The sequence below is a fragment of the Taudactylus pleione genome, unplaced genomic scaffold (assembly GCF_031769625.1).
Source record: "Taudactylus pleione unplaced genomic scaffold, aTauple2 ptg000627l, whole genome shotgun sequence".
In the NCBI taxonomy this organism is placed as follows: domain Eukaryota; kingdom Metazoa; phylum Chordata; class Amphibia; order Anura; family Myobatrachidae; genus Taudactylus; species Taudactylus pleione.
The window spans coordinates 2031404-2045267 of record NW_028285029.1 but is presented as its reverse complement, the minus strand read 5'-3'; positions in this window follow the sequence as shown (position 1 = coordinate 2045267).

The window sequence follows — 13864 nt, the reverse complement described above, 5'->3', positions numbered from 1 at the left end:
AGAGCAGTGTGTTATTCTCATTCATAAATAATTAATCTTGTGACACTATAAGTGGTAGCACAGTATGTTATTCTTATTCATAAATAATTAATCTTATGACACTAAGTGGCAGCACAGTGTGTTATTCTTTTGTTTTTCATAAAAAATCTTGTGACACTGTAGTTCATTGATCCCACAGTGTAATTTTTAAAATTGGTACAAAATGATGTGTGTGCTGTACTCCACTTCATTTGTGTTTGTGATATGGAGCACAATCAGTTGAGACTTGAGAGGAGAGCAGGAACCACATACTAGTGCTGGAGCTGCTGCCAGTGTCACCAGTCATGACAATACTAGTCCATCTACATCATCTACTAAAGCCGATGCCCAAGGCCATACAGGGCTTAAGTAGGGGATTTAAAATCAAGAACCAATCTTTTACAGTGTTAAAGAAGAAAACATCAATGGGAAAGTTAGCTGCAGAAAGGCATAAAATTGGCAATATACCAGTTTAACCATATGAAGTGGCAAGGAAAGGCTAAGGCCTTGGCCTTTTTTTATGACTGGTGGTTCTGCTTCTTTTGATGATGTAAGCACAGGTGAACATGCTGACATAGAAATCGAGAATGCTTCTGTTGAAGTCCACCAGGATGAGGAGATTATTTGTGTATCTAAAGCTGATGAGGATGTTGATGCTGAAGATGTTGATGATGAGGATGTTGTTGATGAGGATGTTGTTTATGTAAATTAGGCACCAGTGGATGAAACAGTTGTTGCCCATGATAAGGAAAATCACATTATCATGCCTGGGCACAAGACAAAAAAACTTGGTTGTGTTGACAATTTTGATTTTCTCTCCAGATGCACTTGTTGGAGAAACTGAAGGAGAAGCCACTGCTGCATCATGTGCCACTTGAGCTGACAATTTGCTTACCTACAGTTCTTTGCATCTCTTCATATCTGTGTCTGTTGGGAAGAGAGATACAATGTCGTCATCCCTTCTGGGATGAAAATCCACTCCCAGAAGCAGCAGCAGGCATAGCACTGAAGGATTCTCAAGAAAGACATCTTGCATTTGCTCTGTTCAGCTTCTCCACATATCTGTGGTTAAGTGGACAGTGGGTACAATGGCATTTTGGAGGCCACTAATTAAGTTTTTTTTTTTAGTGTCATGTACAGGTTTGGAATTGCTTTTCTAGTGAAGTGGAATCTCTTCAAAGGAATGTTTAATAGTCAATTTGTTTTGAAAGCACTACTAATAGTCTTCCTGGTCACTTTCTGGGATGAAAATCCACTCCCGGCAGCAGCAGCAGCATGCATAGCACTCAAGGATTCTTCTGGGGCAAGGACTGATGTGAATGAGTAAAATATTTTTTTGTAAATGCTTCCCCTCACCTCCTTCCTCATAAATTTGCTTCAGAAACAACAAAAAAAATTACTACCAATCCCTCAGGCCTCTTGAATAATAAAAACATTTGTTTCCTGATGTGCCATGTTGGAAGTTGGACTGGCCACTGCTGCCACTTAGCTTAGTTATTAGCCTGCTAGCTTGGTGTAAATTTTGGGCATAAACCAGATGAAAACAATATTGTTAGCTGTGAGGTGGTCAAAATTGACTGGAATTGAGTAGAAATTAATGTTATTGAGGTTAGTAGTACTGTAGGAACAAAAAACTCACAAATTATGTGATTTTATCAGATTTTATAATTTAAAAAAAATACAAATTCAAAACCAAAACTAAAACATGCAAGGGGCGGTTTTGGCAAAACTAAGGCCCTGATTCAGAGCCGCTCGTTAGCGGCAGTACACTCATTCCGAGCGATGTTCGCACATCTGCGCATGCGTACGGTTTTTAGTACGCATGCGCGAACTAGTCAGTGTGGCCAAAAATCGTTTGTACGCTATATAGCGAGTGCCTGCTATTTTGAGTGACAGAATGAGGCGTATGTGGGTGGTAACAGGGGAAGGTGCTTCAAAACGTGGGAGTGGAATTCGAACGCAGGCGTGCTTAAAGGTCAAAACGGGCGTTTTAAGGGAGTGCATAATTAATACAGCAGCGTCATTGACCACGTCACTTGGTTTTTTTTAACTCAGAACTGCTCGCAAAATAGCGGTTGAAAAAACCAACCACAAAAATAGCGAGCAGTTCATACGCTGTTCGATGTACTCGATTAATCTAATAAATAGCGGACATGACGTATGGTGCGTGCGGCCAGGGGGCGTTTTTATCAAATAAACGAGCGTATGTTTTGCCCGCTCGTTCAGACTTAGAGGTGTGAACAGACTGCAATGTGCGAACGGATCATTTGAATAGCCACCCCTTGTTTTTGAACGAACGACTGCAAATAGCGAACAGCTCTGAATGAGGGCCTAAATCCGGATCCAAAACACAAGGAGATACAGATCCAAAACCAAACAAAAACACAGGGTCGGTGCACATTTCTACTTCCGTTGCTCACATCCATAACACTTTGCAAGTCTGCAAAACCATCTGTAAATTGTGTACCTTAGGAGCCTCATGCACATTTGCACAAGTTCAGACCTTATGCAGATTTTGCTAACCTCGTTGCACACATGAGAGCTCAAGCTGTGTATGCCAGTGGCTAATTTATGTATGCCCCTGTAACATAGTTCAAATGTACTGACACACTAGCATTTTGCTGACCACTCCCCCATCACCACCCTTAAACACTCACTTCCTGTGAATCACTTTGCGATGGGTCTACGTGGTCACTGTGATTGCAGTCCAATCACTGTAAAGCCTTCGTTCATGCTCACTGAGAAGCATACACATGCGCAGAACACTACAGTGGGCCATCTGCATGTGTAACTGCAGTTGCGATCTGTAATTAATCAGGCTTATTATTTGATAGGCTTTGATTGACAGCTTTAAGTGTGTTTTAACACCACACACAATGTTGTGTTCTGATATGCACAACTCAGTTATTAAAGGTACAATAATATTGATTACAAAATGAATGGGAGTATTGAGGTGACTGAATGGGAAGATTGTGGTCACTGAGTGGGATGTGTGAGCCACATAATCTCAGACCTCAGTTGCATAGCCTGCATGTGTGTATTCCAATGAGAACACAATTCTGTGAATTTGCAGCTCCACCTTTATGTGTGACAGCAATCTCACTATGTGAGAGTGCTGAATCTGCAGTTAACCACAGGGTGTGATGGCATACCATATCTGTGTTGTGCAAGGAACAAGTCCATTAAGGTGTGAGCCTTAATGATCATAATTTAATTGCTTTTTTTTTAGTTTGAGTGGCAGAAATATAGTAGGTTTTGTGAAATTTCAGACCATGTCTATAAAGCCTTATGGGACATGTGAAACTGTAAGGTTTTTAGTCTATGGATATTCATTGTTTTTTTATAATGTATTAACCATCAGGGTTTGGAGAAGCAAACTGGGCCCAATGCAGGGGAGAAGGGCAACAACATGTTACACTCACTTGGGTGGAGGACAATGCCTGCACCACCACTGTGTCCCAATAACCACAATGCTGCCACCTGCACCACTGCCGCTAACACCTGTACCCCCAGCAGGGCCTGCCACCGCTAACAACTGCAATCTCCACCATGTCCCAAGCCATCACTAATGCCCACTACCTCCCCCAGGTAACACCTCCACTAATGCCAACAAAGTGTGTGTTCTGTGGTTATTTTAATATTTCTTGTGCAGTGGAACTACAGGTACCAGCAGGCCCAGCATTCTGTTAATTGTGATTCTCCAAGTTTCAGCATGCAGGGAAGGCTTGCTGGGACCTGTAGTTCTACTGCAAAAGCCAATATTATTAACTCTTTCATTTACACTACATTACACTCTCAGCCCAGCACCATCATTCCAGGAATGCCAGGGATAGCACAAGGGATTCAGCTAAGGCCTGGGGTGCCCTGGAGATGGGGACCCCTTTATTAAGGGAGTCCCCAGATCCCCAAAGAACCCTGGCCTGGTCTGACTAGCAGTCAGGGGTAATGCTTTGGCTGGGAACCCGGTGAAAGTCTTCCACTGGCTTTGGCAATACCCCCACAGCTAGAAAAAGTTTGATGGTTGTTATGGAAATTACAGGGAAAACCTTTGGATTTTCCCCTGTATTTCCAGGACCAGGACCAGATCAGAGCCCAGTGCTGGTTTTTCTGAATACAGGGGACCCCTTCGTCATATGTCCCCAGTATTTTAGCAATCAGGGCTGTTTCTAAATAGCCTGGTGCTGACTGTGCTTATTATAGGGGACCCCTACATTGTTTGTCCCCTGTATTTAGGACAAACAGTACTGGGTCTCCGAAGTCCATGGTTGGTTGTTCTTGGGGGGCATGCCATTTTCCACAAGTCAAAATTTGGCCTCTGCCCTGTCTAATTAATGCTTCCCTAAATTACCCCATAGACTATAGTAGAAAAGTGATCATAACTGAAAGTGGCAGAAAAAATTGACAGTTGAAATATTAGATAACTACCAAATCCTCATTTTTATTGCCCTGAAATTTGACATGTAACACCGAATAACAGTTCTATACACCCATGCCAAATTTCAGCTCAGTATGTCCAATAGCATTTGAGGTGTAGCCCCTTAAACACCATTACACCCTCTTAGGAATTCTTTATAGGAGAATTCCATTGTTTTATTCAGCCTTAATATAAAGGTATGACAATGCCCTTTTAATATATATGTATATCTGAAATTATTCATTTGTATGTATGTTCAGGTTAAGCTTCAGAACTACCTAATTTTTATTGTGATTTCACTGAAATGTTCTTTGTGATCCTTAACATAACATAGATTATGCACACCCAACACATACAACCACATCAATCCTAGCTATTACAGATATAACTTAATGGGCTTCTTCCGGCAGCAGCTCCTCATGTAAACTGGGGGATGGAGCCTCTTTGCCACATGTTACTTTGAGTGACAGCAGCCAGGCAGCTATTGCTCTGTCTCTTGCCCTCCCCTCTCTGCTGCCAGATGGTCCCATCCATCCAACATCCTCATTGGCAGGCTGTAGCACTGAGCAGCCTTGGTGGAAGGCTTTCTCTAGTACAACAAGGAGAGGGTGACAATTGATTCATCATGCAACATCATAACACCACATTCATATAGCAGTAAGGCAATTGGCTATAACACTTTGCCTAGCATGTCCGGGACAGGGCCAGGCTATGGTTAGCTGGAGGTGTATTAAACTGCATGTTAATGTGACCTGCTGTAGAGAGACAAGGATGGCCTGAGATAAGTTTGTGTCCTGTTAGTGGAGGATCCTGCTTAGCTACTTCCAGCTGACAGTCTCTGCCAAGGCCCGGAACATCAGCCCCATCACACCGAGCACTCCATATGGTGCCGGATGCATGATGTTCTGGAAAAAATTTGCATGACCAGATTGCACAGCCTGGCTCTGGTGGTCTATGCCTGGGAAGGCAGAGGAGGGGCTGCCTGGAACTCACCTCTTTTATAGTGTATCTTCTGCCTGTTTGTTTCCTGGCACCATCAATGAAGACACTTCCATCTGGATGTTTAAGGCCCACTGCTGCATCCATCCAGCCAAAACCCCTCCCTTTGAGTATAAGTCCCTGGGGTCACAGATGTTGCTGATTCCCCACCTGTTGGTTGGAGGGATGCACCATTTTGAAAACCCTGGACACTGCCCACTCTGGGATCTACTTGACCAGCTTTTCCAGGGTGTCTTCTGTATCCAAAACTTACCTGGAAAACTCTGCTGGGTAAATCAGACAGTGCACAGAGAAGCGATCAGGAGTACCTGGGGTGCTGTTTCCTTGTCATTGAATGAAATGAAAGGATAGGCACCACTAGTATTTTTCTAAATATGTTCAGGAACATTCATTAGTGCAAGTAAAATACAGGAGCAATTGAAATTAGATAAATAATTTAACCAGTTACATTCAGGTAGACTTTGGTCTAAACAAAATAGTAATTGCTGATTAATTGTATACCTAACTTACTGTAGACAAATATCCACCACTTTCACCAATATCATACTATTGTAACAATTAATGTTTGACTATTGTGAGATATTTTTAAAGCAGGTTTGAATAAACTGCTAATCTCACTTTGGTCCTGATTCTGTAAAAACAGGAACATATGTCATTTTTGCAAATCTGGATTACAAAACATTGTGGGAGCATACTCTACACAATGGGCATGATTCAGGTGTGGAACCAATACAAATATTTATGCAGATTGAGTAATGTGTGTAAGCATCACTGGGGATGAGCAGCTATTGTATTGTGTTTACACTAACTCACTCAGAGCTGGCCCTAGGCATAGGCATTCTAAGCAAATGCCTAGGGCATCTGGAATGCCTTGGGACATTCCATGGCTCTGCATCTCCCCCCATGCGCTGCAGCCGCGACTGGAGCTTTGCGGCTCTGCAAAAGTGTTTGTGTTTTTTTTAAAGGGGGCGTGGCCACACCACCCATGATTTGGCCACGCCCTGTGTCACTTGGGCCCGGCTGTCTGCGTGCCTGCCAGCCCCTATTAGTCAGTGCTATGCTTCAGTGGCTGGCTCCTCCCCTTAGACCAGCCACCAACGAGTTACATTACAGACTGGCACCTCCTCTCCTGCCTGCCTCCCACTCCTCTCCTCCCAGTGGCCGGCATACCCATTTTTTCTGTGGTCATGACTACCCCCATAATCTCCAGAACCAGGTAAGTTGTGTGTGGGTGTAGGATGTCTGTGTACCATATGTATGTTTAACATGTGCTTGTTTTTTTTTCTTACAGTAAATATGTGGGTTTTGGATTATAATGTGTGTGATCGTGTGTGTGTAGAAATCTATGATTGTTACATGATATATATATATGCACACACACACATATGTGTGTATATATATATATATATATATATATATATATATAATTTCCTTATGGCGTGTCTTAAAAATGTAACATATCTATAGATATATATATATATATATATATATAGATATGTGTGTGTGTGTGTGTGTGTATATATATATGTATATATATATATATATTCTCTCTCTTTCATAAAATGTATAGCCTCAGTGTGCCCCGGGCCCTATCCCTGCACTGGCTGAAGAAAAAAAATTATATAAATCTATTATTATTACTACATGATATGTAAATAAATATAATCTCTATACTGGTGGCACTCAGGAATGATAACAGGCTTGCAAGGTGAGTTGCCAACATTTCAATGCTGTATTTGGACGTGCATTTTCGTCAGGGTGCAAGACGAAAATTCACGACCAAATACAGCATTGAAACGTTGGTAACTCACCTTGTGAGCCTGTTTTCATGCCTGAGTGCCGCCATTATGTATATATTATGAGTCTCTGCACCTTGTGTACAGCTGATCAGAAGGCACCGGTTTTAGGTACTTAATGCAATATTTGCACTTGTTGAGGCATGCCGCTTCCAAGACATACTGTGATAGATATATCTATTTCCTTAAGGCTGTTCTTAAAAAAAATAATATATATACATCTATAGATAGATAAATAGATATATATATGCATAGATGAAAAATATAATATAAGACCGGCCTTAAGGAAAAAAAAAATGTGTATATATATATATATAGATGGTGAAGAGAGGATGGCACGCCATAGACTGACGAAATGATAATATAAAAGCAGTCCTTTATTTATATTATCATTTCTTAAGTCTATGGAGTGCCATCCTCTCTTCACCATCTACATGGAGATAGCAGCTTGCACCTCTGGAGAGGCGCCCTAGGAAGTATTTCTATTTCATCCCTTTCATGAGAGTGCCGGGTTTTCTGGTTTCTGTATACATATATATATATATGCGCTAGGGGGCACCAGTCAAAATATTGCCTAGGGCACCAAATTGGCTAGGGCCGGCTCTGAACTCACTTTACACATAGGATTCATTCACAAAGTTAGTGGCAGGTAGTCAGCATTTGGGGGAGGAAACGGGATTGGTCAGAAAAATGCAGGCATGTTGGACCATTTAAGCACTGTTTTCTGGGAGTAGATAAATTAGCCACTGAATTTTTGCTCACAGCAGGAGAGCTCTCTGTGTGTCTAGCAACCCGCTATGTCTAAGAAAGCTTAGCCTTACCCAGAAAGCTGATGGCTGCCTGATCTGTATTCCATATTTCCAATATCTGGCGTGATGAACTCAAGTGGCACAGTCTCTAATATAGAATTGAAATACCCTCCCCTTACCTGCTTTCCCATTGGCTAACTGGTCTAAAGCAAGAGCCCACTGATTGACTCTTCGATAGCCATCAATTCTTCAAAGTTTAACCCGTGTTATGACAAATGTCCTTCTGTCAGCCATCTTGTAATGGCTAATGATTATACTCACAATCTGTGACTGATAAATAGAATGTACATTTTCAGCATATTACTTACCTTCCACAGAGAAGTTTTTGTATTCCAAATGTATATTTATGTGGTATGACAAAGCCATTAACTGTGAATATTCCACCTATAATAAAATCTCCTTCTTGGGAATATTTATATTCAAATATATATTGAAGATTTTGGGTTAAATGACATCCAGGCTCTGGTTTCTGTGTTTCCGATCTACAGAGTGCAATGCTCAGTATGCACAGCCAAATTATTTGGTGGAAAATATTAAATACATTTTCAAAAGGTTGAAAACAATTCTTGAATTTGTGCTCTTCTTTATGTCTCCTCACTGACAGAATCATAGTTCTAATAATAAATTTAAGACAGTAAAAGTACAGTGAGATAAATATTAGTAAATGCACATTATGACCTCATTTACTGTTATAGAACAATCAATTTTTCCTACATAAAATACCCTTGATGATTCACATGTGCAAATAATTAATTTGTATTTTGAGTTAAAAGTAGAAATGTGCTTACCCCTGTTTTTTTACTTTGGTTTTGGTTTTTAATTTTGGATATGGATTCATCTTCATGTTTTGGTTTTGCAATAACCCTGAAATGATTTAGTTGTGCATTTGGACCTGGATTTTTTTACATTTTTAATAACAACTAAAATCATTTCATTTCCAAAACCTGAAATTTGGATTTAAAATCCAAAGTCTGAAATGTGGGAAGATCAGTACCGCAACTCAGATATGTTGTTATTTACAAAATTTGGGTGGATTTTGATTTCTATAGAACTGAACCACACATCTCTAGTTAAAAGTATCTATTACTTCTAGGCAATTGCATTGTTATTTTTATGGTTAGACCCCTTTTTCTTCAAATGTCCTGACAAGCAATTAATAGCATTACCATTTAATAAACAGGCATATTTCCACCTACCAACCCAAACATTAAATGAAAAACATTCACATAACTACAACCAATATCATATTTAAAAATTAAAAAAATCACACAATGGGCCATCACATTAAGTTATTAGTCCCATGGAGACCCAAAATTGTCCTAATAAAATTCCCCAAACCCACATTACATTAATATACCTCACCAACACAACATAATATTAATACACCAACACATCAGTAATACCCCACAAACCCTCATTTTATTACCTACACTTGCTCTTGTTAAAACAATTCCCCCCAAATAATTAGAATAAAATGAACTGTTCTCCTGCTGGTGGGGAGAGTAAATGATGTAAATTGAGTGCAGCAGAGGAGAGGAGAAAGACATAGAAGGAGAGGAGGAGTGGAGTGAGCAAAATGTGTGTTCTTTCTTGTCTTAACAAGCCCTAGACCCATATATTAATTGTCTCTGTTTTCCACTGCATTGTCCAATTAGATTTCTTGGGCTCTATTTTACAAAACAATGTTTTTTAAGCCGCCACTTGTAGGTGGGTTGGAAATTAATATTTAAAGAAGTGCTAACATTGAGTGTAAAGCCGGCACTAGATATTAGTGCCACCTTAAGTTTTGAATACCAACCCACTAAGAAGGGGTGGCTTACAAATACTGTTTCATAAGTACAGTATAACCCCTTATTGGTAACATCTTTAGTTTCACCTCTAACAAAGACTTCCACTCTGAGGGCCTAATTCAAATTTGGGAATAGAGTAAGATAGAGCAAGTACCTATGCACCTGGATAAAACATGTTGCAGTGGAAAAGGGTGTAAATACATAAATATTTTTTTGCACATGAGGTAAATAATGTTGGTTTATGTAGGTAGCCCACAAATGCTGGATAACTTAATTTTTACACTGCAATTTAGATTTCAGTTTGGACACACTCCTCCCAAATCTAAACCTCTCAGCACATTTTAAATCTGCCCAACCTACAGTGTAGCATGGTTTTACAAAGATACACAGTTACTTGTTCTTTCTTACTCTATTTTTAAATATGAATCTGGCTCTGAGCTCCACTTTGAGTATCATTATGAGTGTCACTTCTTTTGTTATCGTTGCAAGAAAAATGAGCCTGCTTGCATTGATATAGTGTATGATTCTTAATCCTCCCTTCTGTTTTGAGCCTCAGACATACTGGACAGCATTTACACCATATTGATGTAACCAAAAGTCTAGTTTGTCTATTAGCCAATTAGCGGCCTGGCTGTTAATTGACAACCAGGCCACTCACAGCCAATCAGCAGCCACTTACTACAATAATAGCTGCTGATTGGCTGGTGGCTCGGCAAGTGCAGAATATCTCGAGGGTCCTGTCCTTACTGTGGGAGAGCTGCATGTCTAAACACTAGAGATGAGCACCATTCCCCGTGTTTTAGTTTTGGATCTGTATCTCCTCTTGTTTTAGATCAGGATTGGTTTTACCAAAACCGCCCTTGTGTGTTTTGTTTTTTGATTTTGGTTTTTCATCTGTATTCTCTTTAATAAAATCATAAAATCAGCTAAAATCACATAATTTGGGCTTGGTTTTGTTCCTACGGTATTTTTAACCTCAAAAATATTTATTTCCAGTCTTTTACAACAAATTTTGACCACATCACAATATTGATTATTTCATCTACTTTAGGGCCAAAAGGTTGCATCCAGCTAGCTGGCTGACTAAGCTAAGCAACAGCAGTGGGTGGCACTAACATGTGGTAGTTTAGCTTCCAACATGGATACAGTGTGTTATACAGTGTGGGTTGGATACACAAATAGTGCACTTACTGTGACAGCAGTGTCGGCAGTGCGAGTGCTGGCGGTGTCCTCAATGCAAGAGTGCCAGTTGTGTTGCAGTGTGGTGGTGTTGGCAGAGTGAGGGTCGTGGCAGTGTCCTGAGTGCATATTGCTGGCAGTGTCAGCTGATTGTGGGTGCCAGCAGTGTCCTCAGTGCAGGAGTGCTGACAGTGTCCACTATTTGGGGACGCCCTCAGTGTGGGAGTAGCAGCAGTGTGGGGTCACTGATGGTGTCCTCAATACATGGGGAAGTAGTGTGGGGATGCTGGAAGTGTCCTTATTACAGGGTGCTGGTGGTGTTGGCAAATCAGTCATGTGACCGGTTTCCTCAGTGTGTGAGTGTTGGCAGTGTATTGTTGCAGATGGTGTCCTCAGTACATGGGGCAGCAGTGCAGGGGTGCTGGCAGTGTCCTCAGAGCTGGGTGCCGGTGGTGTCAGCAGAGAGCAGGGGTGCCAGCAGTGTCTTCAATGTGGGGTCCTGATGGTATCGGCAGTGCATGGGTACTGGTGCTGTCCTCAATGCAGGGTGCCAGCTGGGGTGTCGGTATTGGGGGATGCTGCCAGTGGGGTTCAGCAGCAGGGAGTGCCGGCGGAGTTGGCAGTGGAGGTGACAGCAATGTCAGGCAAGGGGGATGGGCAGCGTCTTCCAGCTTCCTGTGCCCATATTCAATGGGTTTAATGCTGATTGGCTGAGAGCCATGACAGACATCTCTCTCAGCCAAAAGCTTTAAGAATGCTCGATGCAAAACAATGCAATCTGACAGCAGGATAGCAAGGTTTTGCCTCAAGGAGGGATCCAGGGCATGCAGGGACATCCAAGCTGTGTCTCGGATCTTCCTGGATTCCTGAAATTTTGGTGGGTGTGGTTCCCAGAGAACCAGACCCGCTCAACCCTAGTAAACACATTTAGCTCTTCAGCCAAAATAACTCGGGACAATACCATTTTTGGAATGACCTGGGACACTACTGGTCAAGAGAACCAACAACCTGCACCAAGGGGTAGGTGAGTTTTTTTTATCCATGCGCTGGGATACAACTAGAGAAGAGGACCAGACACTGGGGACAAGGTAAGTATAGTGTGAATGTGACTGTATGTAATAAACTTATTCTTTCTATACTGTGTGTGTCCTGTCTTTATTTTAATATTTTTTAGGCCCACTGTAAAAAACAATATAACATTATGATTATTATTACTCTTACCCCTAAACCCAAAGGTTCTAAAAATACAGGGAACAAAATGTGTAAGGGTCTACTGTATTAGATAACCAGCACAGGGCTTTGTGAGTCAGTCTTGGTTTTAAAATTGTGGGGACAAAATTTGTAGGGGTCCTCTGCTTTTTAGTTGTAACCCAAAATGGTTCAGGTTACTTGTTTTTTTTATAGTTTGGATCTCTACTGGAATAGAGGAATGACCTGCACCAAGATATAGTTTAGCATTTTTTTTAGAGATAATTAGGGATTTCTACTGGACAAAGTGACTGAACACTGGGGACAAGGTAAGTTTAGTGTGTGTGTGTGTGTTAATGTGTAATAAACTTTTACTTTCTGTGGTGTGTGAGTCCTGTGAATTTTATACTATTTTTTACAGTGGGAGTACTCATGCTGGCTGCCTGCTGGCACTTAAAATTCTACAAGTGCCAAAAGGAAGGCATGCTAGGATCTGTAGTCTCACTGTATAAAACAATAGTAGATATTTTTTTGATGACTATTACCCCTGCACTGGGTTTCAGTCCAGACCTGGGGTGCTCAGAAGATGTAAGACCCTTTTATGATGGGTCATCATCTGCCATGGTATCCCTGGCCTGGGCTGTCTATTTTGGGGTGTTTATGATGAGACTAATAATAGCCAGTGCTGCTTTTAAAAAAATGCAAAAATTTCCTCTGAGCCTACCTCCCTCCAATTTTAGTGCATGTTCTTGTGTTTTGTACTTCTCTCCTTTTGAAGAATGCTTCCCTCCTGTACCTTGTTATAACCCTTGATGTTTTTGAAAGTTTCTAGCATATCCTGCTTTACCTTCTCTGCTCCATACTATAAATATTAAGATATTTTAGTCTTTCAGGGTAGTTTCTATGCTGTTGGCCATCCACCATTTTAGTTCCTCTTCTTTGACTCTAATGAATTTATATCCTTCTGGAGATATAACCTTCAGAAGTGAACACAGTATTCTAGATTAGGCTGTACCAATGACCTATACAGTGGCATTATTACTTCTTGCAATCTTGACCAAACTTGATTCTTAGTAAATGTACCCCTCAATATAAGATTCCAGCTAGGTGCTACAGGTGTCCTATAATAAATTGTCAGATGTTCCCTTATTTACCTACTTTATGCTGGAGATGTGGCAATGTATTGGGGTTTCCTCTTAATTTTTGGGGGCACTGTCCAGTGCTGGCTGACTTCTGGAAGACAGTTTTGTGGCTACTGGGGTGGATCATTGGTATCTCCTTACCTAATATGTCTGTTTTGACTGCTCAAATTAATGGACATTTCCATTTTGACTTACTAAAAACATTCTTGCTTTGATATCTGATGATTGCTGTGAGGGCAACTGTGCTGTATTACTGGAGGTGCTCAACCTGCATTCCGATATTTAAGTAATTCAAAAGTGTAGACCATTATATATTTATGGAATATATAACCTCAGGGTTGAAATCACCCTCCTCTGATTTTATGCCTACTTGGTATGGTTGGTTGAGATTTAAGGAGACTTCATATTATAATGCTATGTGCAATTCTAGCATTTTTGACACTATACTCTTAGAAAGGTATCTTTCCACCTTTTCTTCACTCTATGAAAATGTGTGTATGAGCTTCACAAGAAAAGGTGTTGACATATA